The sequence below is a fragment of the Lissotriton helveticus genome, chromosome 11, assembly GCF_964261635.1.
Source record: "Lissotriton helveticus chromosome 11, aLisHel1.1, whole genome shotgun sequence".
Classification (NCBI taxonomy): domain Eukaryota; kingdom Metazoa; phylum Chordata; class Amphibia; order Caudata; family Salamandridae; genus Lissotriton; species Lissotriton helveticus.
In genome coordinates, this window is record NC_136072.1 from 1,082,080,455 (window position 1) to 1,082,107,730 (window position 27,276).

The 27,276-nt window shown below is 42.4% G+C and overlaps 13 non-coding genes across 13 annotated transcripts; all 13 read left to right on the forward strand.

Moving 5' to 3' along the window:
• Positions 1 to 790: 790 nt before the first annotated feature.
• Positions 791 to 930, forward strand: LOC144793723 (U4 spliceosomal RNA). The gene has a single exon (XR_013603195.1). It is a non-coding gene; the product is annotated as a U4 spliceosomal RNA (small nuclear RNA).
• Positions 931 to 2,859: 1,929 nt separating this feature from the next.
• Positions 2,860 to 2,999, forward strand: LOC144793113 (U4 spliceosomal RNA). The gene has a single exon (XR_013602775.1). It is a non-coding gene; the product is annotated as a U4 spliceosomal RNA (small nuclear RNA).
• Positions 3,000 to 4,928: 1,929 nt separating this feature from the next.
• On the forward strand, positions 4,929 to 5,068 carry LOC144793055 (U4 spliceosomal RNA). Its single transcript, XR_013602725.1, has one exon. It is a non-coding gene; the product is annotated as a U4 spliceosomal RNA (small nuclear RNA).
• A 1,928-nt stretch (positions 5,069 to 6,996) lies between these two features.
• On the forward strand, positions 6,997 to 7,136 carry LOC144793840 (U4 spliceosomal RNA). The gene has a single exon (XR_013603300.1). It is a non-coding gene; the product is annotated as a U4 spliceosomal RNA (small nuclear RNA).
• Positions 7,137 to 9,065: 1,929 nt separating this feature from the next.
• Positions 9,066 to 9,205, forward strand: LOC144793121 (U4 spliceosomal RNA). The gene has a single exon (XR_013602783.1). It is a non-coding gene; the product is annotated as a U4 spliceosomal RNA (small nuclear RNA).
• A 1,929-nt stretch (positions 9,206 to 11,134) lies between these two features.
• LOC144793057 (U4 spliceosomal RNA) lies at positions 11,135 to 11,274 on the forward strand. Its single transcript, XR_013602726.1, has one exon. It is a non-coding gene; the product is annotated as a U4 spliceosomal RNA (small nuclear RNA).
• A 1,928-nt stretch (positions 11,275 to 13,202) lies between these two features.
• Positions 13,203 to 13,342, forward strand: LOC144793841 (U4 spliceosomal RNA). The gene has a single exon (XR_013603301.1). It is a non-coding gene; the product is annotated as a U4 spliceosomal RNA (small nuclear RNA).
• A 1,921-nt stretch (positions 13,343 to 15,263) lies between these two features.
• On the forward strand, positions 15,264 to 15,403 carry LOC144793125 (U4 spliceosomal RNA). Its single transcript, XR_013602786.1, has one exon. It is a non-coding gene; the product is annotated as a U4 spliceosomal RNA (small nuclear RNA).
• Positions 15,404 to 17,332: 1,929 nt separating this feature from the next.
• On the forward strand, positions 17,333 to 17,472 carry LOC144793058 (U4 spliceosomal RNA). The gene has a single exon (XR_013602727.1). It is a non-coding gene; the product is annotated as a U4 spliceosomal RNA (small nuclear RNA).
• A 1,928-nt stretch (positions 17,473 to 19,400) lies between these two features.
• Positions 19,401 to 19,540, forward strand: LOC144793885 (U4 spliceosomal RNA). The gene has a single exon (XR_013603338.1). It is a non-coding gene; the product is annotated as a U4 spliceosomal RNA (small nuclear RNA).
• A 1,929-nt stretch (positions 19,541 to 21,469) lies between these two features.
• LOC144793594 (U4 spliceosomal RNA) lies at positions 21,470 to 21,609 on the forward strand. The gene has a single exon (XR_013603078.1). It is a non-coding gene; the product is annotated as a U4 spliceosomal RNA (small nuclear RNA).
• Positions 21,610 to 23,538: 1,929 nt separating this feature from the next.
• Positions 23,539 to 23,678, forward strand: LOC144793803 (U4 spliceosomal RNA). The gene has a single exon (XR_013603267.1). It is a non-coding gene; the product is annotated as a U4 spliceosomal RNA (small nuclear RNA).
• Positions 23,679 to 25,581: 1,903 nt separating this feature from the next.
• Positions 25,582 to 25,722, forward strand: LOC144793052 (U4 spliceosomal RNA). Its single transcript, XR_013602722.1, has one exon. It is a non-coding gene; the product is annotated as a U4 spliceosomal RNA (small nuclear RNA).
• Positions 25,723 to 27,276: the final 1,554 nt, after the last annotated feature.

A 27,276-nucleotide genomic window follows, 5' to 3' on the forward strand; every position in this document is an offset into this window, starting at 1 on the left:
AGTTATGACTCAGGGCTTTTTGCGTCACTTTCATGAGCATTTCCAGCAATGCGTCACTTTTGTGCCAACAGATGCGTCAGAATTTCTGACGCATCTGTTAATCCTTGCGCCATGGAGCGCTGTATTGTAAATACAGCACATTCATCTTGGCACAAGGACATTCAGCACTGACTCAAGGAAACTTATGCATCCATGCAGTTGCGTCAGGTCCTTGTGAATCTTCCCCTAAAATGTTTTGAAAACCAGGAAACCAGTGTATTGTACCTCCTAAAGCTAAAAATGAAATGCAGCAAATGCAACTATGTAGTGCCATGAAATGGCAGATGTGCATTATGGAATATGGAAACATTTATCTATAAATTATTTTCCTTTAAATTGATTGCCGTTCCTTCTCTAGTAAACATTTGAAGACAGTGGGACCTATGAGAATGCTATTATGAATTTGTGCTTCTTATATTTTCCACAACCCATGGTTAGCAGCCTAGATCTCATCTTTGTGTGAAGGTATATCTGCCTGAGCATCAAATCCATAACTTGGGAGGGTGCTGCTTACCTGTACAGCTATTTAGCATACAATTTCCCATAATTCTCTGCGTGTGGCTATCGACGGTTTGAGGCAGAGAGCTGATAGAAATTAGTAAAACAACACCATTATATGTCTTACATTGCCTATCAGAAGCAGTGGAGGAGTAGTTATGCATAAACAGATAACATCTTTTGAAAAGGAATCATGTTCTTTGTAACATGAGGTACTAGGGCAAGTGTGCATGAAATTCACACTAAATTGTTTAGCTTTGCGCAGTGGCAGTATTGTAGCCAATGAGGTTTAACCGAGGCGCGATTATTGCTTATTGAAAACTTTACCCAATACCCCGTCATGGAGACTTGAAATATAGTCGAAATGGCAATTTTTGACAGTCTCTTCGGAGACTGGAGAATATATAATGAAAAAATAAGATAGTTTATTTTGCAATGCAATTTACTTGCAGATTTGTGATCTGTGACAAGGACAAAACGGTGACTCTATTTGGCTTCAGTTTACTCTTTACGTTCTCTTTTGTTTTCTCAGCTTTTAAAATACAGCAGTAATTTAGGGATTTATTTTCCTTGATGAGTTTCCGTAATTCTTTTATTTCTTCCTCTTTGTTCTCATCTTTGCTCCACGGATTCGCTTGGGTCAGTGATGGGCAGAGGACGGGCTTTGTTTCTGCTCTCTGAGGTGACTCGCAGTCCGGCGCAGGGCTGGGCTCTTCCGAGGTCTCATCTCCCATTCAAATGTGCACTAACCGCCCAGAAAGTTTTTTTCTGGGAGCGAAGGCGTTTGTTATCAGTAGGAAAATGTGGAGAGGGTTCATACAGATTGTATGGAGTGTTTGAAACAGAACAAGAACTGACAAAGCTCTTGTTTTTGCCGTTTGACATTATGTAAAGTTTATTTCTAATGCTCTTTGTGGCACTGAGTAATTGATGTTACCCAGCTCTATGACAGGGGCTTAGCTTCTGTTGGTGCAGCAGGTGCAGTTGCACTGGCGCCCACAGACCTGCGGGACCCACTGAACGCTGATTATTGCGGTATTTCATATTCCAAACTTCAACAAGGGGGCCTATTTACTTCCTTGCTCTAGGGCCCATTTTTTCACCTGAGAGCCTTGAAAGACTGCATGGATCCTCTCTGATTTGAATTGGTGACAATGAGGTCAGGCAAAGAGCTCTTGTGTGGCTGCATCAGCACAACTGGGCTACCACATCTGGCACGTTTGTATGCTGCATGCAGACGGAGACACACAACGTACACACAGCCATATATAGGGCAAGTATAAAAATCTGTATTGTGACGCAGCTGCGGCGTAAATGTTGTGGCCCATTTACAATGTGACGCATCTAGGGAGATGTGTCACATTGTAAATTCCCGCATCACATTATACCTGCGTCAGGTATAATGTATGCAGGGTGGGCATTCCCACGCTAAAAGCCTTCTAGAACTGACGCACTGAAATCTACAAGATTTCACTACATCACTCTACGCCTTCACTGTGTCAAAATCCCTACGCCTGCACAGACCAGGCATAAGTTATGACTCAGGGCTTTTTGCGTCACTTTCATGAGCATTTCCAGCAATGTGTCACTTTTGTGCCAACAGATGCGTCAGAATTTCTGACGCATCTGTTAATCCTTGCGCCATGGAGCGCTGTATTGTAAATACAGCACATTCATCGTGGCACAAGGACATTCAGCACTGACTCAAGGAAACTTATGCATCCATGCAGTTGCGTCAGGTCCTTGTGAATCTTCCCCTAAAATGTTTTGAAAACCAGGAAACCAGTATATTGTACCTCCTAAAGCTAAAAATGAAATGCAGCAAATGCAACTATGTAGTGCCATGAAATGGCAGACGTGCATTATGGAATATGGAAAAATTTATCTATAAATTATTTTCCTTTAAATTGATTGCCGGTCCTTCTCTAGTAAACATTTGAAGACAGTGGGACCTATGAGAATGCTATTATGAATTTGTGCTTCTTATATTTTCCACAACCCATGGTTAGCAGCCTAGATCTCATCTTTGTGTGAAGGTATATCTGCCTGAGCATCAAATCCATAACTTGGGAGGGTGCTGCTTACCTGTACAGCTATTTAGCATGCAATTTCCCATAATTCTCTGCGTGTGGCTATCGACGGTTTGAGGCAGAGAGCTGATAGAAATTAGTAAAACAACACCATTATATGTCTTACATTGCCTATCAGAAGCAGTGGAGGAGTAGTTATGCATAAACAGATAACATCTTTTGAAAAGGAATCATGTTCTTTGTAACATGAGGTACTAGGGCAAGTGTGCATGAAATTCACACTAAATTGTTTAGCTTTGCGCAGTGGCAGTATTGTAGCCAATGAGGTTTAACCAAGGCGCGATTATTGCTTATTGAAAAGTTTACCCAATACCCCGTCATGGAGACTTGAAATAAAGTCGAAATGGGAAATTTTGACAGTCTCTTCGGAGACTGGAGAATATGTAATTAAAAAATAAGATAGTTTATTTTGCAATGCAATTTACTTGCAGGTTTGTGATCTGTGACAAGGACAAAACGGTGACTCTATTTGTCTTCAGTTTACTCTTTACGTTCTCTTTTGTTTTCTCAGCTTTCTAAATACAGCAGTAATTTAGGGATTTATTTTCCTTGATGAGTTTTCGTTATTCTTTTATTTCTTCCCCTTTGTTCTCATCTTTGCTCCACAGATTCGCTTGGGTCAGTGATGGGCAGAGGACGGGCTTTGTTTCTGCTCTCTGAAGTGACTCGCAGTCCGGTGCAAGGCTGGGCTCTTCCGAGGTCTCATCTCCCATTCAAATGTGCACTAACCGCCCAGAAAGTTTTTTTCTGGGAGCGAAGGCGTTTGTTATCAGTAGGAAAATGTGGAGAGGGTTCATACAGATTGTATGGAGTGTTTGAAACAGAACAAGAACTGACAAAGCTCTTGTTTTTGCCGTTTGACATTATGTAAAGTTTATTTCTAATGCTCTTTGTGGCACTGAGTAATTGATGTTACCCAGCTCTATGACAGGGGCGTAGCTTCTGTTGGTGCAGCAGGTGCAGTTGCACTGGCGCCCACAGACCTGCGGGACGCACTGAACCCTGATTATTGCGGTATTTTATAATCCAAACTTCAACAAGGGGGCCTATTTTCTTCCTTGCTCTAGGGCCCATTTTTTCACCTGAGAGCCTTGAAAGACTGCATGGATCCTCCCTGATTTGAATCGGTGACAATGAGGTCAGGCAAAGAGCTCTTGCGTGGCTGCATCAGCCCAACTGGGCTACCAGATCTGGCACATTTGTATGCTGCATGCAGACGGAGACACACAACGTACACACAGCCTTACATAGGGCAAGTATAAAAATCTGTATTGTGACGCAGCTGCGGCGTAAATGTTGCGGCCCATTTACAATGTGACGCATCTAGGGAGATGTGTCACATTGTAAAGTCCCGCATCACATTATACCTGCGTCAGGTATAATGTATGCAGGGTGGGCGTTCCCACGCTAAAAGCCTTCTAGAACTGACGCACTGAAATCTACAAGATTTCACTACATCACTCTACGCCTTCACTGTGTCAAAATCCCTACGCCTGCACAGACCAGGCATAAGTTATGACTCAGGGCTTTTTGCGTCACTTTCATGAGCATTTCCAGCAATGCGTCACTTTTGTGCCAACAGATGCGTCAGAATTTCTGACGCATCTGTTAATCCTTGCGCCATGGAGCGCTGTATTGTAAATACAGCACATTCATCGTGGCACAAGGACATTCAGCACTGACTCAAGGAAACTTATGCATCCATGCAGTTGCGTCAGGTCCTTGTGAATCTTCCCCTAAAATGTTTTGAAAACCAGGAAACCAGTATATTGTACCTCCTAAAGCTAAAAATGAAATGCAGCAAATGCAACTATGTAGTGCCATGAAATGGCAGACGTGCATTATGGAATATGGAAAAATGTATCTATAATTTATTTTCTTTTAAATTGATTGCCGTTCCTTCTCTAGTAAACATTTGAAGACAGTGGGACCTATGAGGATGCTATTATGAATTTGTGCTTCTTATATTTTCCACAACCCATGGTTAGCAGCCTAGATCTCATCTTTGTGTGAAGGTATATCTGCCTGAGCATCAAATCCATAACTTGGGAGGGTGCTGCTTACCTGGACAGCTATTTAGCATACAATTTCCCATAATTCTCTGCGTGTGGCTATCAACTGTTTGGGGCAGAGAGCTGATAGAAATTAGTAAAACAACACCATTACATGTCTTACATTGCCTATCAGAAGCAGTGGAGGAGTAGTTATGCATAAACAGATAACATCTTTTGAAAAGGAATCATGTTCTTTGTAACATGAGGTACTAGGGCAAGTGTGCATGAAATTCACACTAAATTGTTTAGCTTTGCGCAGTGCCAGTATCGTAGCCAATGAGGTTTAACCGAGGCGCGATTATTGCTTATTGAAAACTTTACCCATTGCCCCATCATGGAGACTTGAAATATAGTCGAAATGGCAATTTTTGACAGTCTCTTCGGAGACTGGAGAATATGTAATTAAAAAATAAGATAGTTTATTTTGCAATGCAATTTACTTGCAGATTTGTGATCTGTGACAAGGACAAAACGGTGACTCTATTTGGCTTCAGTTTACTCTTTACGTTCTCTTTTGTTTTCTCAGCTTTTTAAATACAGCAGTAATATAGGGATTTATTTTCCTTGATGAGTTTTTGTAATTCTTTTATTTCTTTCTCTTTGTTCTCATCTTTGCTCCACAGATTCGCTTGGGTCAGTGATGGGCAGAGGACGGGCTTTGTTTCTGCTCTCTGAGGTGACTCGCAGTCCGGCGCAGGGCTGGGCTCTTCCGAGGTCTCATCTCCCATTCAAATGTGCACTAACCGCCCAGAAAGTTTTTTTCTGGGAGCGAAGGCGTTTGTTATCAGTAGGAAAATGTGGAGAGGGTTCATACAGATTGTATGGAGTGTTTGAAACAGAACAAGAACTGACAAAGCTCTTTTTTTGCCGTTTGACATTATGTAAAGTTTATTTCTAATGCTCTTTGTGGCACTGAGTAATTGATGTTACCCAGCTCTATGACAGGGGCGTAGCTTCTGTTGGTGCAGCAGGTGCAGTTGCACTGGCGCCCACAGACCTGCGGGACCCACTGAACGCTGATTATTGCGGTATTTTATATTCCAAACTTCAACAAGGGGGCCTATTTACTTCCTTGCTCTAGGGCCCATTTTTTCACCTGGGAGCCTTGAAAGACTGCATGGATCCTCTCTGATTTGAATTGGTGACAATGAGGTCAGGCAAAGAGCTCTTGTGTGGCTGCATCAGCACAACTGGGCTACCAGATCTGGCACATTTGTATGCTGCATGCAGACGGAGACACACAACGTACACACAGCCATATATAGGGCAAGTATAAAAATCTGTATTGTGACGCAGCTGCGGCGTAAATGTTGTGGCCCATTTACAATGTGACGCATCTAGGGAGATGTGTCACATTGTAAAGTCCCGCATCACATTATACCTCCGTCAGGTATAATGTATGCAGGGTGGGCGTTCCCACGCTAAAAGCCTTCTAGAACTGACGCACTGAAATCTACAAGATTTCACTACATCACTCTACGCCTTCACTGTGTCAAAATCCCTACGCCTGCACAGACCAGGCATAAGTTATGACTCAGGGCTTTTTGCGTCACTTTCATGAGCATTTCCAGCAATGCGTCACTTTTGTGCCAACAGATGCGTCAGAATTTCTGACGCATCTGTTAATCCTTGCGCCATGGAGCGCTGTATTGTAAATACAGCACATTCATCTTGGCACAAGGACATTCAGCACTGACTCAAGGAAACTTATGCATCCATGCAGTTGCGTCAGGTCCTTGTGAATCTTCCCCTAAAATGTTTTGAAAACCAGGAAACCAGTGTATTGTACCTCCTAAAGCTAAAAATGAAATGCAGCAAATGCAACTATGTAGTGCCATGAAATGGCAGATGTGCATTATGGAATATGGAAACATTTATCTATAAATTATTTTCCTTTAAATTGATTGCCGTTCCTTCTCTAGTAAACATTTGAAGACAGTGGGACCTATGAGAATGCTATTATGAATTTGTGCTTCTTATATTTTCCACAACCCATGGTTAGCAGCCTAGATCTCATCTTTGTGTGAAGGTATATCTGCCTGAGCATCAAATCCATAACTTGGGAGGGTGCTGCTTACCTGTACAGCTATTTAGCATACAATTTCCCATAATTCTCTGCGTGTGGCTATCGACGGTTTGAGGCAGAGAGCTGATAGAAATTAGTAAAACAACACCATTATATGTCTTACATTGCCTATCAGAAGCAGTGGAGGAGTAGTTATGCATAAACAGATAACATCTTTTGAAAAGGAATCATGTTCTTTGTAACATGAGGTACTAGGGCAAGTGTGCATGAAATTCACACTAAATTGTTTAGCTTTGCGCAGTGGCAGTATTGTAGCCAATGAGGTTTAACCGAGGTGCGATTATTGCTTATTGAAAACTTTACCCAATACCCCGTCATGGAGACTTGAAATATAGTCGAAATGGCAATTTTTGACAGTCTCTTCGGAGACTGGAGAATATATAATGAAAAAATAAGATAGTTTATTTTGCAATGCAATTTACTTGCAGATTTGTGATCTGTGACAAGGACAACACGGTGACTCTATTTGGCTTCAGTTTACTCTTTACGTTCTCTTTTGTTTTCTCAGCTTTTTAAATACAGCAGTAATTTAGGGATTTATTTTCCTTGATGAGTTTCCGTAATTCTTTTATTTCTTCCTCTTTGTTCTCATCTTTGCTCCACGGATTCGCTTGGGTCAGTGATGGGCAGAGGACGGGCTTTGTTTCTGCTCTCTGAGGTGACTCGCAGTCCGGCGCAGGGCTGGGCTCTTCCGAGGTCTCATCTCCCATTCAAATGTGCACTAACCGCCCAGAAAGTTTTTTTCTGGGAGCGAAGGCGTTTGTTATCAGTAGGAAAATGTGGAGAGGGTTCATACAGATTGTATGGAGTGTTTGAAACAGAACAAGAACTGACAAAGCTCTTGTTTTTGCCGTTTGACATTATGTAAAGTTTATTTCTAATGCTCTTTGTGGCACTGAGTAATTGATGTTACCCAGCTCTATGACAGGGGCTTAGCTTCTGTTGGTGCAGCAGGTGCAGTTGCACTGGCGCCCACAGACCTGCGGGACCCACTGAACGCTGATTATTGCGGTATTTCATATTCCAAACTTCAACAAGGGGGCCTATTTACTTCCTTGCTCTAGGGCCCATTTTTTCACCTGAGAGCCTTGAAAGACTGCATGGATCCTCTCTGATTTGAATTGGTGACAATGAGGTCAGGCAAAGAGCTCTTGTGTGGCTGCATCAGCACAACTGGGCTACCACATCTGGCACGTTTGTATGCTGCATGCAGACGGAGACACACAACGTACACACAGCCATATATAGGGCAAGTATAAAAATCTGTATTGTGACGCAGCTGCGGCGTAAATGTTGTGGCCCATTTACAATGTGACGCATCTAGGGAGATGTGTCACATTGTAAATTCCCGCATCACATTATACCTGCGTCAGGTATAATGTATGCAGGGTGGGCATTCCCACGCTAAAAGCCTTCTAGAACTGACGCACTGAAATCTACAAGATTTCACTACATCACTCTACGCCTTCACTGTGTCAAAATCCCTACGCCTGCACAGACCAGGCATAAGTTATGACTCAGGGCTTTTTGCGTCACTTTCATGAGCATTTCCAGCAATGTGTCACTTTTGTGCCAACAGATGCGTCAGAATTTCTGACGCATCTGTTAATCCTTGCGCCATGGAGCGCTGTATTGTAAATACAGCACATTCATCGTGGCACAAGGACATTCAGCACTGACTCAAGGAAACTTATGCATCCATGCAGTTGCGTCAGGTCCTTGTGAATCTTCCCCTAAAATGTTTTGAAAACCAGGAAACCAGTATATTGTACCTCCTAAAGCTAAAAATGAAATGCAGCAAATGCAACTATGTAGTGCCATGAAATGGCAGACGTGCATTATGGAATATGGAAAAATTTATCTATAAATTATTTTCCTTTAAATTGATTGCCGGTCCTTCTCTAGTAAACATTTGAAGACAGTGGGACCTATGAGAATGCTATTATGAATTTGTGCTTCTTATATTTTCCACAACCCATGGTTAGCAGCCTAGATCTCATCTTTGTGTGAAGGTATATCTGCCTGAGCATCAAATCCATAACTTGGGAGGGTGCTGCTTACCTGTACAGCTATTTAGCATGCAATTTCCCATAATTCTCTGCGTGTGGCTATCGACGGTTTGAGGCAGAGAGCTGATAGAAATTAGTAAAACAACACCATTATATGTCTTACATTGCCTATCAGAAGCAGTGGAGGAGTAGTTATGCATAAACAGATAACATCTTTTGAAAAGGAATCATGTTCTTTGTAACATGAGGTACTAGGGCAAGTGTGCATGAAATTCACACTAAATTGTTTAGCTTTGCGCAGTGGCAGTATTGTAGCCAATGAGGTTTAACCAAGGCGCGATTATTGCTTATTGAAAAGTTTACCCAATACCCCGTCATGGAGACTTGAAATATAGTCGAAATGGGAAATTTTGACAGTCTCTTCGGAGACTGGAGAATATGTAATTAAAAAATAAGATAGTTTATTTTGCAATGCAATTTACTTGCAGGTTTGTGATCTGTGACAAGGACAAAACGGTGACTCTATTTGTCTGCAGTTTACTCTTTACGTTCTCTTTTGTTTTCTCAGCTTTTTAAATACAGCAGTAATATAGGGATTTATTTTCCTTGATGAGTTTTCGTTATTCTTTTATGTCTTCCCCTTTGTTCTCATCTTTGCTCCACAGATTCGCTTGGGTCAGTGATGGGCAGAGGACAGGCTTTGTTTCTGCTCTCTGAGGTGACTCGCAGTCCGGCGCAGGGCTGGGCTCTTCCGAGGTCTCATCTCCCATTCAAATGTGCACTAACCGCCCAGAAAGTTTTTTTCTGGGAGCGAAGGCGTTTGTTATCAGTAGGAAAATGTGGAGAGGATTCATTCAGATTGTATGGAGTGTTTGAAACAGAACAAGAACTGACAAAGCTCTTGTTTTTGCCATTTGACATTATGTAAAGTTTATTTCTAATGCTCTTTGTGGCACTGAGTAATTGATGTTACCCAGCTCTATGACAGGGGCGTAGCTTCTGTTGGTGCAGCAGGTGCAGTTGCACTGGCGCCCACAGACCTGCGGGACGCACTGAACCCTGATTATTGCGGTATTTTATAATCCAAACTTCAACAAGGGGGCCTATTTTCTTCCTTGCTCTAGGGCCCATTTTTTCACCTGAGAGCCTTGAAAGACTGCATGGATCCTCCCTGATTTGAATCGGTGACAATGAGGTCAGGCAAAGAGCTCTTGCGTGGCTGCATCAGCCCAACTGGGCTACCAGATCTGGCACATTTGTATGCTGCATGCAGACGGAGACACACAACGTACACACAGCCTTACATAGGGCAAGTATAAAAATCTGTATTGTGACGCAGCTGCGGCGTAAATGTTGCGGCCCATTTACAATGTGACGCATCTAGGGAGATGTGTCACATTGTAAAGTCCCGCATCACATTATACCTGCGTCAGGTATAATGTATGCAGGGTGGGCGTTCCCACGCTAAAAGCCTTCTAGAACTGACGCACTGAAATCTACAAGATTTCACTACATCACTCTACGCCTTCACTGTGTCAAAATCCCTACGCCTGCACAGACCAGGCATAAGTTATGACTCAGGGCTTTTTGCGTCACTTTCATGAGCATTTCCAGCAATGCGTCACTTTTGTGCCAACAGATGCGTCAGAATTTCTGACGCATCTGTTAATCCTTGCGCCATGGAGCGCTGTATTGTAAATACAGCACATTCATCGTGGCACAAGGACATTCAGCACTGACTCAAGGAAACCTATGCATCCATGCAGTTGCGTCAGGTCCTTGTGAATCTTCCCCTAAAATGTTTTGAAAACCAGGAAACCAGTATATTGTACCTCCTAAAGCTAAAAATGAAATGCAGCAAATGCAACTATGTAGTGCCATGAAATGGCAGACGTGCATTATGGAATATGGAAAAATGTATCTATAATTTATTTTCCTTTAAATTGATTGCCGTTCCTTCTCTAGTAAACATTTGAAGACAGTGGGACCTATGAGGATGCTATTATGAATTTGTGCTTCTTATATTTTCCACAACCCATGGTTAGCAGCCTAGATCTCATCTTTGTGTGAAGGTATATCTGCCTGAGCATCAAATCCATAACTTGGGAGGGTGCTGCTTACCTGGACAGCTATTTAGCATACAATTTCCCATAATTCTCTGGGTGTGGCTATCAACTGTTTGGGGCAGAGAGCTGATAGAAATTAGTAAAACAACACCATTACATGTCTTACATTGCCTATCAGAAGCAGTGGAGGAGTAGTTATGCATAAACAGATAACATCTTTTGAAAAGGAATCATGTTCTTTGTAACATGAGGTACTAGGGCAAGTGTGCATGAAATTCACACTAAATTGTTTAGCTTTGCGCAGTGCCAGTATCGTAGCCAATGAGGTTTAACCGAGGCGCGATTATTGCTTATTGAAAACTTTACCCATTGCCCCATCATGGAGACTTGAAATATAGTCGAAATGGCAATTTTTGACAGTCTCTTCGGAGACTGGAGAATATGTAATTAAAAAATAAGATAGTTTATTTTGCAATGCAATTTACTTGCAGATTTGTGATCTGTGACAAGGACAAAACGGTGACTCTATTTGGCTTCAGTTTACTCTTTACGTTCTCTTTTGTTTTCTCAGCTTTTTAAATACAGCAGTAATATAGGGATTTATTTTCCTTGATGAGTTTTCGTAATTCTTTTATTTCTTCCTCTTTGTTCTCATCTTTGCTCCACAGATTCGCTTGGGTCAGTGATGGGCAGAGGACGGGCTTTGTTTCTGCTCTCTGAGGTGACTCGCAGTCCGGCGCAGGGCTGGGCTCTTCCGAGGTCTCATCTCCCATTCAAATGTGCACTAACCGCCCAGAAAGTTTTTTTCTGGGAGCGAAGGCGTTTGTTATCAGTAGGAAAATGTGGAGAGGGTTCATACAGATTGTATGGAGTGTTTGAAACAGAACAAGAACTGACAAAGCTCTTTTTTTGCCGTTTGACATTATGTAAAGTTTATTTCTAATGCTCTTTGTGGCACTGAGTAATTGATGTTACCCAGCTCTATGACAGGGGCGTAGCTTCTGTTGGTGCAGCAGGTGCAGTTGCACTGGCGCCCACAGACCTGCGGGACCCACTGAACGCTGATTATTGCGGTATTTTATATTCCAAACTTCAACAAGGGGGCCTATTTACTTCCTTGCTCTAGGGCCCATTTTTTCACCTGGGAGCCTTGAAAGACTGCATGGATCCTCTCTGATTTGAATTGGTGACAATGAGGTCAGGCAAAGAGCTCTTGTGTGGCTGCATCAGCCCAACTGCGCTACCAGATCTGGCACATTTGTATGCTGCATGCAGACGGAGACACACAACGTACACACAGCCATATATAGGGCAAGTATAAAAATCTGTATTGTGACGCAGCTGCGGTGTAAATGTTGTGGCCCATTTACAATGTGACGCATCTAGGGAGATGTGTCACATTGTAAAGTCCCGCATCACATTATACCTCCGTCAGGTATAATGTATGCAGGGTGGGCGTTCCGACGCTAAAAGCCTTCTAGAACTGACGCACTGAAATCTACAAGATTTCACTACATCACTCTACGCCTTCACTGTGTCAAAATCCCTACGCCTGCACAGACCAGGCATAAGTTATGACTCAGGGCTTTTTGCGTCACTTTCATGAGCATTTCCAGCAATGCGTCACTTTTGTGCCAACAGATGCGTCAGAATTTCTGACGCATCTGTTAATCCTTGCGCCATGGAGCGCTGTATTGTAAATACAGCACATTCATCTTGGCACAAGGACATTCAGCACTGACTCAAGGAAACTTATGCATCCATGCAGTTGCGTCAGGTCCTTGTGAATCTTCCCCTAAAATGTTTTGAAAACCAGGAAACCAGTGTATTGTACCTCCTAAAGCTAAAAATGAAATGCAGCAAATGCAACTATGTAGTGCCATGAAATGGCAGATGTGCATTATGGAATATGGAAACATTTATCTATAAATTATTTTCCTTTAAATTGATTGCCGTTCCTTCTCTAGTAAACATTTGAAGACAGTGGGACCTATGAGAATGCTATTATGAATTTGTGCTTCTTATATTTTCCACAACCCATGGTTAGCAGCCTAGATCTCATCTTTGTGTGAAGGTATATCTGCCTGAGCATCAAATCCATAACTTGGGAGGGTGCTGCTTACCTGTACAGCTATTTAGCATACAATTTCCCATAATTCTCTGCGTGTGGCTATCGACGGTTTGAGGCAGAGAGCTGATAGAAATTAGTAAAACAACACCATTATATGTCTTACATTGCCTATCAGAAGCAGTGGAGGAGTAGTTATGCATAAACAGATAACATCTTTTGAAAAGGAATCATGTTCTTTGTAACATGAGGTACTAGGGCAAGTGTGCATGAAATTCACACTAAATTGTTTAGCTTTGCGCAGTGGCAGTATTGTAGCCAATGAGGTTTAACCGAGGCGCGATTATTGCTTATTGAAAACTTTACCCAATACCCTGTCATGGAGACTTGAAATATAGTCGAAATGGCAATTTTTGACAGTCTCTTCGGAGACTGGAGAATATGTAATGAAAAAATAAGATAGTTTATTTTGCAATGCAATTTACTTGCAGATTTGTGATCTGTGACAAGGACAAAACGGTGACTCTATTTGGCTTCAGTTTACTCTTTACGTTCTTTTTTGTTTTCTCAGCTTTTTAAACACAGCAGTAATTTAGGGATTTATTTTCCTTGATGAGTTTCCGTAATTCTTTTATTTCTTCCTCTTTGTTCTCATCTTTGCTCCACGGATTCGCTTGGGTCAGTGATGGGCAGAGGACGGGCTTTGTTTCTGCTCTCTGAGGTGACTCGCAGTCCGGCGCAGGGCTGGGCTCTTCCGAGGTCTCATCTCCCATTCAAATGTGCACTAACCGCCCAGAAAGTTTTTTTCTGGGAGCGAAGGCGTTTGTTATCAGTAGGAAAATGTGGAGAGGGTTCATACAGATTGTATGGAGTGTTTGAAACAGAACAAGAACTGACAAAGCTCTTGTTTTTGCCGTTTGACATTATGTAAAGTTTATTTCTAATGCTCTTTGTGGCACTGAGTAATTGATGTTACCCAGCTCTATGACAGGGGCTTAGCTTCTGTTGGTGCAGCAGGTGCAGTTGCACTGGCGCCCACAGACCTGCGGGACCCACTGAACGCTGATTATTGCGGTATTTCATATTCCAAACTTCAACAAGGGGGCCTATTTACTTCCTTGCTCTAGGGCCCATTTTTTCACCTGAGAGCCTTGAAAGACTGCATGGATCCTCTCTGATTTGAATTGGTGACAATGAGGTCAGGCAAAGAGCTCTTGTGTGGCTGCATCAGCACAACTGGGCTACCACATCTGGCACGTTTGTATGCTGCATGCAGACGGAGACACACAACGTACACACAGCCATATATAGGGCAAGTATAAAAATCTGTATTGTGACGCAGCTGCGGCGTAAATGTTGTGGCCCATTTACAATGTGACGCATCTAGGGAGATGTGTCACATTGTAAAGTCCCGCATCACATTATACCTGCGTCAGGTATAATGTATGCAGGGTGGGCATTCCCACGCTAAAAGCCTTCTAGAACTGACGCACTGAAATCTACAAGATTTCACTACATCACTCTACGCCTTCACTGTGTCAAAATCCCTACGCCTGCACAGACCAGGCATAAGTTATGACTCAGGGCTTTTTGCGTCACTTTCATGAGCATTTCCAGCAATGTGTCACTTTTGTGCCAACAGATGCGTCAGAATTTCTGACGCATCTGTTAATCCTTGCGCCATGGAGCGCTGTATTGTAAATACAGCACATTCATCGTGGCACAAGGACATTCAGCACTGACTCAAGGAAACTTATGCATCCATGCAGTTGCGTCAGGTCCTTGTGAATCTTCCCCTAAAATGTTTTGAAAACCAGGAAACCAGTATATTGTACCTCCTAAAGCTAAAAATGAAATGCAGCAAATGCAACTATGTAGTGCCATGAAATGGCAGACGTGCATTATGGAATATGGAAAAATGTATCTATAAATTATTTTCCTTTAAATTGATTGCCGGTCCTTCTCTAGTAAACATTTGAAGACAGTGGGACCTATGAGAATGCTATTATGAATTTGTGCTTCTTATATTTTCCACAACCCATGGTTAGCAGCCTAGATCTCATCTTTGTGTGAAGGTATAAGCATCAAATCCATAACTTGGGAGGGTGCTGCTTACCTGTACAGCTATTTAGCATGCAATTTCCCATAATTCTCTGCGTGTGGCTATCGACGGTTTGAGGCAGAGAGCTGATAGAAATTAGTAAAACAACACCATTATATGTCTTACATTGCCTATCAGAAGCAGTGGAGGAGTAGTTATGCATAAACAGATAACATCTTTTGAAAAGGAATCATGTTCTTTGTAACATGAGGTACTAGGGCAAGTGTGCATGAAATTCACACTAAATTGTTTAGCTTTGCGCAGTGGCAGTATCATAGCCAATGAGTTTTAACCGAGGCGCGATTATTGCTTATTGAAAACTTTACCCAATACCCCGTCATGGATACTTGAAATATAGTCGAAATGGTAATTTTTGACACTCTCTTCGGAGATTGGAGAATATGTAATTAAAAAATAAGATAGTTTATTTTGCAATGCAATTTACTTGCAGGTTTGTGATCTGTGACAAGGACAAAACGGTGACTCTATTTGTCTTCAGTTTACTCTTTACATTCTCTTTTGTTTTCTCAGCTTTTTAAATACAGCAGTAATTTAGGGATTTATTTTCCTTGATGAGTTTTCGTTATTCTTTTATTTCTTCCCCTTTGTTCTCATCTTTGCTCCACAGATTCGCTTGGGTCAGTGATGGGCAGAGGACGGGCTTTGTTTCTGCTCTCTGAAGTGACTCGCAGTCCGGTGCAAGGCTGGGCTCTTCCGAGGTCTCATCTCCCATTCAAATGTGCACTAACCGCCCAGAAAGTTTTTTTCTGGGAGCGAAGGCGTTTGTTATCAGTAGGAAAATGTGGAGAGGGTTCATACAGATTGTATGGAGTGTTTGAAACAGAACAAGAACTGACAAAGCTCTTGTTTTTGCCGTTTGACATTATGTAAAGTTTATTTCTAATGCTCTTTGTGGCACTGAGTAATTGATGTTACCCAGCTCTATGACAGGGGCGTAGCTTCTGTTGGTGCAGCAGGTGCAGTTGCACTGGCGCCCACAGACCTGCGGGACGCACTGAACCCTGATTATTGCGGTATTTTATAATCCAAACTTCAACAAGGGGGCCTATTTTCTTCCTTGCTCTAGGGCCCTTTTTTTCACCTGAGAGCCTTGAAAGACTGCATGGATCCTCCCTGATTTGAATCGGTGATTATGAGGTCAGGCAAAGAGCTCTTGCGTGGCTGCATCAGCCCAACTGGGCTACCAGATCTGGCACATTTGTATGCTGCATGCAGACGGAGACACACAACGTACACACAGCCTTATATAGGGCAAGTATAAAAATCTGTATTGTGACGCAGCTGCGGCGTAAATGTTGCGGCCCATTTACAATGTGACGCATCTAGGGAGATGTGTCACATTGTAAAGTCCCGCATCACATTATACCTGCGTCAGGTATAATGTATGCAGGGTGGGCGTTCCCACGCTAAAAGCCTTCTAGAACTGACGCACTGAAATCTACAAGATTTCACTACATCACTCTACGCCTTCACTGTGTCAAAATCCCTACGCCTGCACAGACCAGGCATAAGTTATGACTCAGGGCTTTTTGCGTCACTTTCATGAGCATTTCCAGCAATGCGTCACTTTTGTGCCAACAGATGCGTCAGAATTTCTGACGCATCTGTTAATCCTTGCGCCATGGAGCGCTGTATTGTAAATACAGCACATTCATCGTGGCACAAGGACATTCAGCACTGACTCAAGGAAACTTATGCATCCATGCAGTTGCGTCAGGTCCTTGTGAATCTTCCCCTAAAATGTTTTGAAAACCAGGAAACCAGTATATTGTACCTCCTAAAGCTAAAAATGAAATGCAGCAAATGCAACTATGTAGTGCCATGAAATGGCAGACGTGCATTATGGAATATGGAAAAATGTATCTATAATTTATTTTCCTTTAAATTGATTGCCGTTCCTTCTCTAGTAAACATTTGAAGACAGTGGGACCTATGAGGATGCTATTATGAATTTGTGCTTCTTATATTTTCCACAACCCATGGTTAGCAGCCTAGATCTCATCTTTGTGTGAAGGTATATCTGCCTGAGCATCAAATCCATAACTTGGGAGGGTGCTGCTTACCTGGACAGCTATTTAGCATACAATTTCCCATAATTCTCTGCGTGTGGCTATCAACTGTTTGGGGCAGAGAGCTGATAGAAATTAGTAAAACAACACCATTACATGTCTTACATTGCCTATCAGAAGCAGTGGAGGAGTAGTTATGCATAAACAGATAACATCTTTTGAAAAGGAATCATGTTCTTTGTAACATGAGGTACTAGGGCAAGTGTGCATGAAATTCACACTAAATTGTTTAGTTTTGCGCAGTGGCAGTATCGTAGCCAATGAGGTTTAACCGAGGGGCGATTATTGCTTATTGAAAACTTTACCCAATACCCCGTCATAGAGACTTGAAATATAGTCGAAATGGCAAATTTTGACAGTCTCTTCGGAGACTGGAGAATATGTAATTAAAAAATAAGATAGTTTTTTTTGCAATGCAATTTACTTGCAGATTTGTGATCTGTGACAAGGACAAAACGTGACTCTATTTGGCTTCAGTTTACTCTTTACGTTCTCTTTTGTTTTCTCAGCTTTTTAAATACAGCAGTAATATAGGGATTTATTTTCCTTGATGAGTTTTCGTAATTCTTTTATTTCTTCCTCTTTGTTCTCATCTTTGCTCCACAGATTCGCTTGGGTCAGTGATGGGCAGAGGACGGGCTTAGTTTCTGCTCTCTGAGGAGACTCGCAGTCCGGCGCAGGGCTGGGCTCTTCCGAGGTCTCATCTCCCATTCAAATGTGCACTAACCGCCCAGAAAGTTTTTTTCTGGGAGCGAAGGCGTTTGTTATCAGTAGGAAAATGTGGAGAGGGTTCATACAGATTGTATGGAGTGTTTGAAACAGAACAAGAACTGACAAAGCTCTTGTTTTTGCCGTTTGACATTATGTAAAGTTTATTTCTAATGCTCTTTGTGGCACTGAGTAATTGATGTTACCCAGCTCTATGACAGGGGCCTAGGTTCTGTTGGTGCAGCAGGTGCAGTTTCACTGGCGCCCACAGACCTGCGGGACCCACTGAACGCTGATTATTGCGGTATTTTATATTCCAAACTTCAACAAGGGGGCCTATTTACTTCCTTGCTCTAGGGCCCATTTTTTCACCTGAGAGACTTGAAACACTGCATGGATCCTCTCTGATTTGAATTGGTGACAATGAGGTCAGGCAAAGAGCTCTTGTGTGGCTGCATCAGCACAACTGGGCTACCAGATCTGGCACATTTGTATGCTGCATGCAGACGGAGACACACAACGTACACACAGCCATATATAGGGCAAGTATAAAAATCTGTATTGTGACGCAGCTGCGGCGTAAATGTTGTGGCCCATTTACAATGTGACGCATCTAGGGAGATGTGTCACATTGTAAAGTCCCGCATCACATTATACCTGCGTCAGGTATAATGTATGCAGGGTGGGCGTTCCCACGCTAAAAGCCTTCTAGAACTGACGCACTGAAATCTACAAGATTTCACTACATCACTCTACGCCTTCACTGTGTCAAAATCCCTACGCCTGCACAGACCAGGCATAAGTTATGACTCAGGGCTTTTTGCGTCACTTTCATGAGCATTTCCAGCAATGCGTCACTTTCGTGCCAACAGATGCGTCAGAATTTCTGACGCATCTGTTAATCCTTGCGCCATGGAGCGCTGTATTGTAAATACAGCACATTCATCGTGGCACAAGGACATTCAGCACTGACTCAAGGAAACTTATGCATCCATGCAGTTGCGTCAGGTCCTTGTGAATCTTCCCCTAAAATGTTTTGAAAACCAGGAAACCAGTATATTGTACCTCCTAAAGCTAAAAATGAAATGCAGCAAATGCAACTATGTAGTGCCATGAAATGGCAGACGTGCATTATGGAATATGGAAAAATGTATCTATAATTTATTTTCCTTTAAATTGATTGCCGTTCCTTCTCTAGTAAACATTTGAAGACAGTGGGACCTATGAGGATGCTATTATGAATTTGTGCTTCTTATATTTTCCACAACCCATGGTTAGCAGCCTAGATCTCATCCTTGTGTGAAGGTATATCTGCCTGAGCATCAAATCCATAACTTGGGAGGGTGCTGCTTACCTGTACAGCTATTTAGCATACAATTTCCCATAATTCTCTGCGTGTGGCTATCGACGGTTTGAGGCAGAGAGCTGATAGAAATTAGTAAAACAACACCATTATATGTCTTACATTGCCTATCAGAAGCAGTGGAGGAGTAGTTATGCATAAACAGATAACATCTTTTGAAAAGGAATCATGTTCTTTGTAACATGAGGTACTAGGGCAAGTGTGCATGAAATTCACACTAAATTGTTTAGCTTTGCGCAGTGGCAGTATCGTAGCCAATGAGGTTTAACCGAGGCGCGATTATTGCTTATTGAAAACTTTACCCAATGTCCTGTCATGGAGACTTGAAATATAGTCGAAATGGCAATTTTTGACAGTCTTTTCGGAGACTGGAGAATATGTAATTAAAAAATAAGATAGTTTATTTTGCAATGCAATTTACTTGCAGGTTTGTGATCTGTGACAAGGACAAAACGGTGACTCTATTTGGCTTCAGTTTACTCTTTACGTTCTCTTTTGTTTTCTCAGCTTTTTAAATACAGCAGTAATTTAGGAATTTATTTTCCTTGATGAGTTTTCGTTATTCTTTTATTTCTTCCCCTTTGTTCTCATCTTTGCTCCACGGATTCGCTTGGGTCAGTGATTGGCAGAGGACGGGCTTTGTTTCTGCTCTCTGAGGTGACTCGCAGTCCGGCGCAGGGCTGGGCTCTTCCGAGGTCTCATCTCCCATTCAAATGTGCACTAACCGGCCAGAAAGTTTTTTTCTGGGAGCGAAGGCATTTGTTATCAGTAGGAAAATGTGGAGAGGGTTCATACAGATTGTATGGAGTGTTTGAAACAGAACAAGAACTGACAAAGCTCTTGTTTTTGCCGTTTGACATTATGTAAAGTTTATTTCTAATGCTCTTTGTGGCACTGAGTAATTGATGTTACCCAGCTCTATGACAGGGGCGTAGCTTCTGTTGGTGCAGCAGGTGCAGTTGCACTGGCGCCCACAGACCTGCGGGACCCACTGAACCCTGATTATTGCGGTATTTTATATTCCAAACTTCAACAAGGGGGCCTATTTTCTTCCTTGCTCTAGGGCCCATTTTTTCACCTGAGAGCCTTGAAAGACTGCATGGATCCTCTCTGATTTGAATTGGTGACAATGAGGTCAGGCAAAGAGCTCTTGTGTGGCTGCATCAGCCCAACTGGGCTACCAGATCTGGCACATTTGTATGCTGCATGCAGACGGAGACACACAACGTACACACAGCCATATATAGGGCAAGTATAAAAATCTGTATTGTGACGCAGCTGCGGCGTAAATGTTGCGGCCCATTTACAATGTGACGCATCTAGGGAGATGTGTCACATTGTAAAGTCCCGCATCACATTATACCTGCGTCAGGTATAATGAATGCAGGGGGGGCGTTCCCACGCTAAAAGCCTTCTAGAACTGACGCACTGAAATCTACAAGATTTCACTACATCACTCTACGCCTTCACTGTGTCAAAATCCCTACGCCTGCACAGACCAGGCATAAGTTATGACTCAGGGCTTTTTGCGTCACTTTCATGAGCATTTCCAGCAATGCGTCACTTTTGTGCCAACAGATGCGTCAGAATTTCTGACGCATCTGTTAATCCTTGCGCCATGGAGCGCTGTATTGTAAATACAGCACATTCATCGTGGCACAAGGACATTCAGCACTGACTCAAGGAAACTTATGCATCCATGCAGTTGCATCAGGTCCTTGTGAATCTTCCCCTAAAATGTTTTGAAAACCAGGAAACCAGTATATTGTACCTCCTAAAGCTAAAAATGAAATGCAGCAAATGCAACTATGTAGTGCCATGAAATGGCAGACGTGCATTATGGAATATGGAAAAATTTATCTATAATTTATTTTCCTTTAAATTGATTGCCGTTCCTTCTCTAGTAAACATTTGAAGACAGTGGGACCTATGAGGATGCTATTATGAATTTGTGCTTCTTATATTTTCCACAACCCATGGTTAGCAGCCTAGATCTCATCTTTGTGTGAAGGTATATCTGCCTGAGCATCAAATCCATAACTTGGGAGGGTGCTGCTTACCTGTACAGCTATTTAGCATACAATTTCCCATAATTCTCTGCGTGTGGCTATCGACGGTTTGAGGCAGAGAGCTGATAGAAATTAGTAAAACAACACCATTATATGTCTTACATAGCCTATCAGAAGCAGTGGAGGAGTAGTTATGCATCAACAGATAACATCTTTTGAAAAGGAATCATGTTCTTTGTAACATGAGGTACTAGGGCAAGTGTGCATGAAATTCACACTAAATTGTTTAGCTTTGCGCAGTGGCAGTATCGTAGCCAATGAGGTTTAACCGAGGCGCGATTATTGCTTATTGAAAACTTTACCCAATACCCCGTCATGGAGACTTGAAATATAGTCGAAATGGCAATTTTTGACAGTCTCTTCGGAGACTGGAGAATATGTAATTAAAAAATAAGATAGTTTATTTTGCAATGCAATTTACTTGCAAATTTGTGATCTGTGACAAGGACAAAACTGTGACTCTATTTGGCTTCAGTTTACTCTTTACGTTCTCTTTTGTTTTCTCAGCTTTTTAAATACAGCAGTTACATAGGGATTTATTTTCCTTGATGAGTTTTCGTTATTCTTTTATTTCTTCCCCTTTGTTCTCATCTTTGCTCCACGGATTCGCTTGGGTCAGTGATGGGCAGAGGACGGGCTTTGTTTCTGCTCTCTGAGGTGACTCGCAGTCCGGCGCAGGGCTGGGCTCTTCCGAGGTCTCATCTCCCATTCAAATGTGCACTAACCGCCCAGAAAGTTTTTTTCTGGGAGCGAAGGCATTTGTTATCAGTAGGAAAATGTGGAGAGGGTTCATACAGATTGTATGGAGTGTTTGAAACAGAACAAGAACTGACAAAGCTCTTGTTTTTGCCGTTTGACATTATGTAAAGTTTATTTCTAATGCTCTTTGTGGCACTGAGTAATTGATGTTACCCAGCTCTATGACAGGGGCCTAGCTTCTGTTGGTGCAGCAGGTGCAGTTTCACTTGCACCCACAGACCTGCGGGACCCACTGAACGCTGATTATTGCGGTATTTTATATTCCAAACTTCAACAAGGGGGCCTATTTACTTCCTTGCTCTAGGGCCCATTTTTTCACCTGAGAGACTTGAAACACTGCATGGATCCTCTCTGATTTGAATTGGTGACACTGAGGTCGGGCAAAGAGCTCTTGTGTGGCTGCATCAGCACAACTGGGCTACCAGATCTGACACATTTGTATGCTGCATGCAGACGGAGACACACAACGTACACACATCCATATATAGGGCAAGTATAAAAATCTGTATTGTGACGCAGCTGCGGCGTAAATGTTGTGGCCCATTTACAATGTGACGCATCTAGGGAGATGTGTCACATTGTAAAGTCCCGCATCACATTATACCTGCATCAGGTATAATGTATGCAGGGTGGGCGTTCCCACGCTAAAAGCCTTCTAGAACTGACGCACTGAAATCTACAAGATTTCACTACATCACTCTACGCCTTCACTGTGTCAAAATCCCTACGCCTGCACAGACCAGGCATAAGTTATGACTCAGGGCTTTTTGCGTCACTTTCATGAGCATTTCCAGCAATGCGTCAGTGTCGTGCCAACAGATGCGTCAGAATTTCTGACGCATCTGTTAATCCTTGCGCCATGGAGCGCTGTATTGTAAATACAGCACATTCATCGTGGCACAAGGACATTCAGCACTGACTCAAGGAAACTTATGCATCCATGCAGTTGCGTCAGGTCCTTGTGAATCTTCCCCATAAATGTTTTGAAGACCAGGAAACCAGTATATTGTACCTCCTAAAGCTAAAAATGAAATGCAGCAAATGCAACTATGTAGTGCCATGAAATGGCAGACGTGCATTATGGAATATGGAAAAATGTATCTATAATTTATTTTCCTTTAAATTGATTGCCGTTCCTTCTCTAGTAAACATTTGAAGACAGTGGGACCTATGAGGATGCTATTATGAATTTGTGCTTCTTATATTTTCCACAACCCATGGTTAGCAGCCTAGATCTCATCTTTGTGTGAAGGTATATCTGCCTGAGCATCAAATCCATAACTTGGGAGGGTGCTGCTTACCTGTACAGCTATTTAGCATACACTTTCCCATAATTCTCTGCGTGTGGCTATCGACGGTTTGAGGCAGAGAGCTGATAGAAATTAGTAAAACAACACCATTATATGTCTTACATTGCCTATCAGAAGCAGTGGAGGAGTAGTTATGCATAAACAGATAACATCTTTTGAAAAGGAATCATGTTCTTTGTAACATGAGGTACTAGGGCAAGTGTGCATGAAATTCACACTAAATTGTTTAGCTTTGCGCAGTGGCAGTATCGTAGCCAATGAGGTTTAACCGAGGCGCGATTATTGCTTATTGAAAACTTTACCCAATACCCCGTCATGAAGACTTGAAATATAATCGAAATGGCAATTTTTGACAGTCTCTTCGGAGACTGGAGAATATGTAATTAAAAAATAAGATAGTTTATTTTGCAATGCAGATTTGTGATCTGTGACAAGGACAAAACGGTGACTCTATTTGGTTTCAGTTTACTCTTTACGTTCTCTTTTGTTTTCTCAGCTTTTTAAATACAGCAGTAATTTAGGGATTTATTTTCCTTGATGAGTTTTCGTTATTCTTTTATTTCTTCCCCTGTGTTCTCATCTTTGCTCCACGGATTCGCTTGGGTCAGTGATGGGCAGAGGACGGGCTTTGTTTCTGCTCTCTGAGGTGACTCGCAGTCCGGCGCAGGGCTGGGCTCATCCGAGGTCTCATCTCCCATTCAAATGTGCACTAACCGCCCAGAAAGTTTTTTTCTGGGAGCGAAGGCATTTGTTATCAGTAGGAAAATGTGGAGAGGGTTCATACAGATTGTATGGAGTGTTTGAAACAGAACAAGAACTGACAAAGCTCTTGTTTTTGCCGTTTGACATTATGTAAAGTTTATTTCTAATGCTCTTTGTGGCACTGAGTAATTGATGTTACCCAGCTCTATGACAGGGGCGTAGCTTCTGTTGGTGCAGCAGGTGCAGTTGCACTGGCGCCCACAGACCTGCGGGACCCACTGAACCCTGATTATTGCGGTATTTTATATTCCAAACTTCAACAAGGGGGCCTATTTTCTTCCTTGCTCTAGGGCCCATTTTTTCACCTGAGAGCCTTGAAAGACTGCATGGATCCTCTCTGATTTGAATTGGTGACAATGAGGTCAGGCAAAGAGCTCTTGTGTGGCTGCATCAGCCCAACTGGGCTACCAGATCTGGCACATTTGTAATCTGCATGCAGACGGAGACACACAACGTACACACAGCCATATATAGGGCAAGTATAAAAATCTGTATTGTGACGCAGCTGCGGCGTAAATGTTGTGGCCCATTTACAATGTGACGCATCTAGGGAGATGTGTCACATTGTAAAGTCCCGCATCACATTATACCTGCGTCAGGTATAATGTATGCAGGGTGGGCGTTCCCACGCTAAAAGCCTTCTAGAACTGACGCACTGAAATCTACAAGATTTCACTACATCACTCTACGCCTTCACTGTGTCAAAATCCCTACGCCTGCACAGACCAGGCATAAGTTATGACTCAGGGCTTTTTGCGTCACTTTCATGAGCATTTCCAGCAATGCGTCACTTTTGTGCCAACAGATGCGTCAGAATTTCTGACGCATCTGTTAATCCTTGCGCCATGGAGCGCACATTAATCGTGGCACAAGGACATTCAGCACTGACTCAAGGAAACTTATGCATCCATGCAGTTGCGTCAGGTCCTTGTGAATCTTCCCCTAAAATGTTTAAAAAAAAACAGGAAACCAGTATATTGTACCTCCTAAAGCTAAAAATGAAATGCAGCAAATGCAACTATGTAGTGCCATGAAATGGCAGACGTGCATTATGGAATATGGAAAAATGTATCTATAAATTATTTTCCTTTAAATTGATTGCCGTTCCTTCTCTAGTAAACATTTGAAGACAGTGGGACCTATGAGGATGCTATTATGAATTTGTGCTTCTTATATTTTCCACAACCCATGGTTAGCAGCCTAGATCTCATCTTTGTGTGAAGGTATATCTGCCTGAGCATCAAATCCATAACTTGGGAGGGTGCTGCTTACCTGTACAGCTATTTAGCATACAATTTCCCATAATTCTCTGCGTGTGGCTATCGACGGTTTGAGGCAGAGAGCTGATAGAAATTAGTAAAACAACACCATTATATGTCTTACATTGCCTATCAGAAACAGTGGAGGAGTAGTTATGCATAAACAGATAACATCTTTTGAAAAGGAATCATGTTCTTTGTAACATGAGGTACTAGGGCAAGTGTGCATGAAATTCACACTAACTTGTTTAGCTTTGCGCAGTGGCAGTATCGTAGCCAATGAGGTTTAACCGAGGCGCGATTATTGCTTATTGAAAACTTTACCCAATACCCTGTCATGGAGACTTGAAATATAGTCAAAATTGCAATTTTTGACAGTCTTTTTCGGAGACTGGAGAATATGTAATTAAAAAATAAGATAGTTTATTTTGCAATGCAATTTTCTTGCAGATTTGTGATCTGTGACAAGGACAAAACGGTGATCCTATTTGTCTTCAGTTTACTCTTTACGTTCTCTTTTGTTTTCTCAGCTTTTTAAATACAGCAGTAATTTAGGGATTTATTTTCCTTGATGAGTTTTCGTTATTCTTTTATTTCTTCCCCTTTGTTCTCATCTTTGCTCCACAGATTCGCTTGGGTCAGTGATGGGCAGAGGACGGGCTTTGTTTCTGCTCTCTGAAGTGACTCGCAGTCCGGTGCAAGGCTGGGCTCTTCCGAGGTCTCATCTCCCATTCAAATGTGCACTAACCGCCCAGAAAGTTTTTTTCTGGAAGCGAAGGCGTTTGTTATCAGTAGGAAAATGTGGAGAGGGTTCATACAGATTGTATGGAGTGTTTCAAACAGAACAAGAACTGACAAAGCTCTTGTTTTTGCCGTTTGACATTATGTAAAGTTTATTTCTAATGCTCTTTGTGGCACTGAGTAATTGATGTTACTCAGCTCTATGACAGGGGCGTAGCTTCTGTTGGTGCAGCAGGTGCAGTTGCACTGGCGCCCAAAGACCTGCGGGCCGCACTGAACCCTGATTATTGCGGTATTTTATAATCCAAACTTCAACAAGGGGGCCTATTTTCTTCCTTGCTCTAGGGCCCATTTTTTCACCTGAGAGCCTTGAAAGACTGCATGGATCCTCTCTGATTTGAATTGGTGACAATGAGGTCAGGCAAAGAGCTCTTGCGTGGCTGCATCAGCACAACTGGGGTACCAGATCTGGCACATTTGTATGCTGCATGCAGACGGAGACACACAACGTACACACAGCCATATATAGGGCAAGTATAAAAATCTGTATTGTGACGCAGCTGCGGCGTAAATGTTGTGGCCCATTTACAATGTGACGCATCTAGGGAGATGTGTCACATTGTAAAGTCCCGCATCACATTATACCTGCGTCAGGTATAATGTATGCAGGGTGGGCGTTCCCACGCTAAAAGCCTTCTAGAACTGACGCACTGAAATCTACAAGATTTCACTACATCACTCTACGCCTTCACTGTGTCAAAATCCCTACGCCTGCACAGACCAGGCATAAGTTATGACTCAGGGCTTTTTGCGTCACTTTCATGAGCATTTCCAGCAATGCGTCACTTTCGTGCCAACAGATGCGTCAGAATTTCTGACGCATCTGTTAATCCTTGCGCCATGGAGCGCTGTATTGTAAATACAGCACATTCATCGTGGCACAAGGACATTCAGCACTGACTCAAGGAAACTTATGCATCCATGCAGTTGCGTCAGGTCCTTGTGAATCTTCCCCTAAAATGTTTTGAAAACCAGGAAACCAGTATATTGTACCTCCTAAAGCTAAAAATGAAATGCAGCAAATGCAACTATGTAGTGCCATGAAATGGCAGACGTGCATTATGGAATATGGAAAAAATTTATCTATAATTTATTTTCCTTTAAATTGATTGCCGTTCCTTCTCTAGTAAACATATGAAGACAG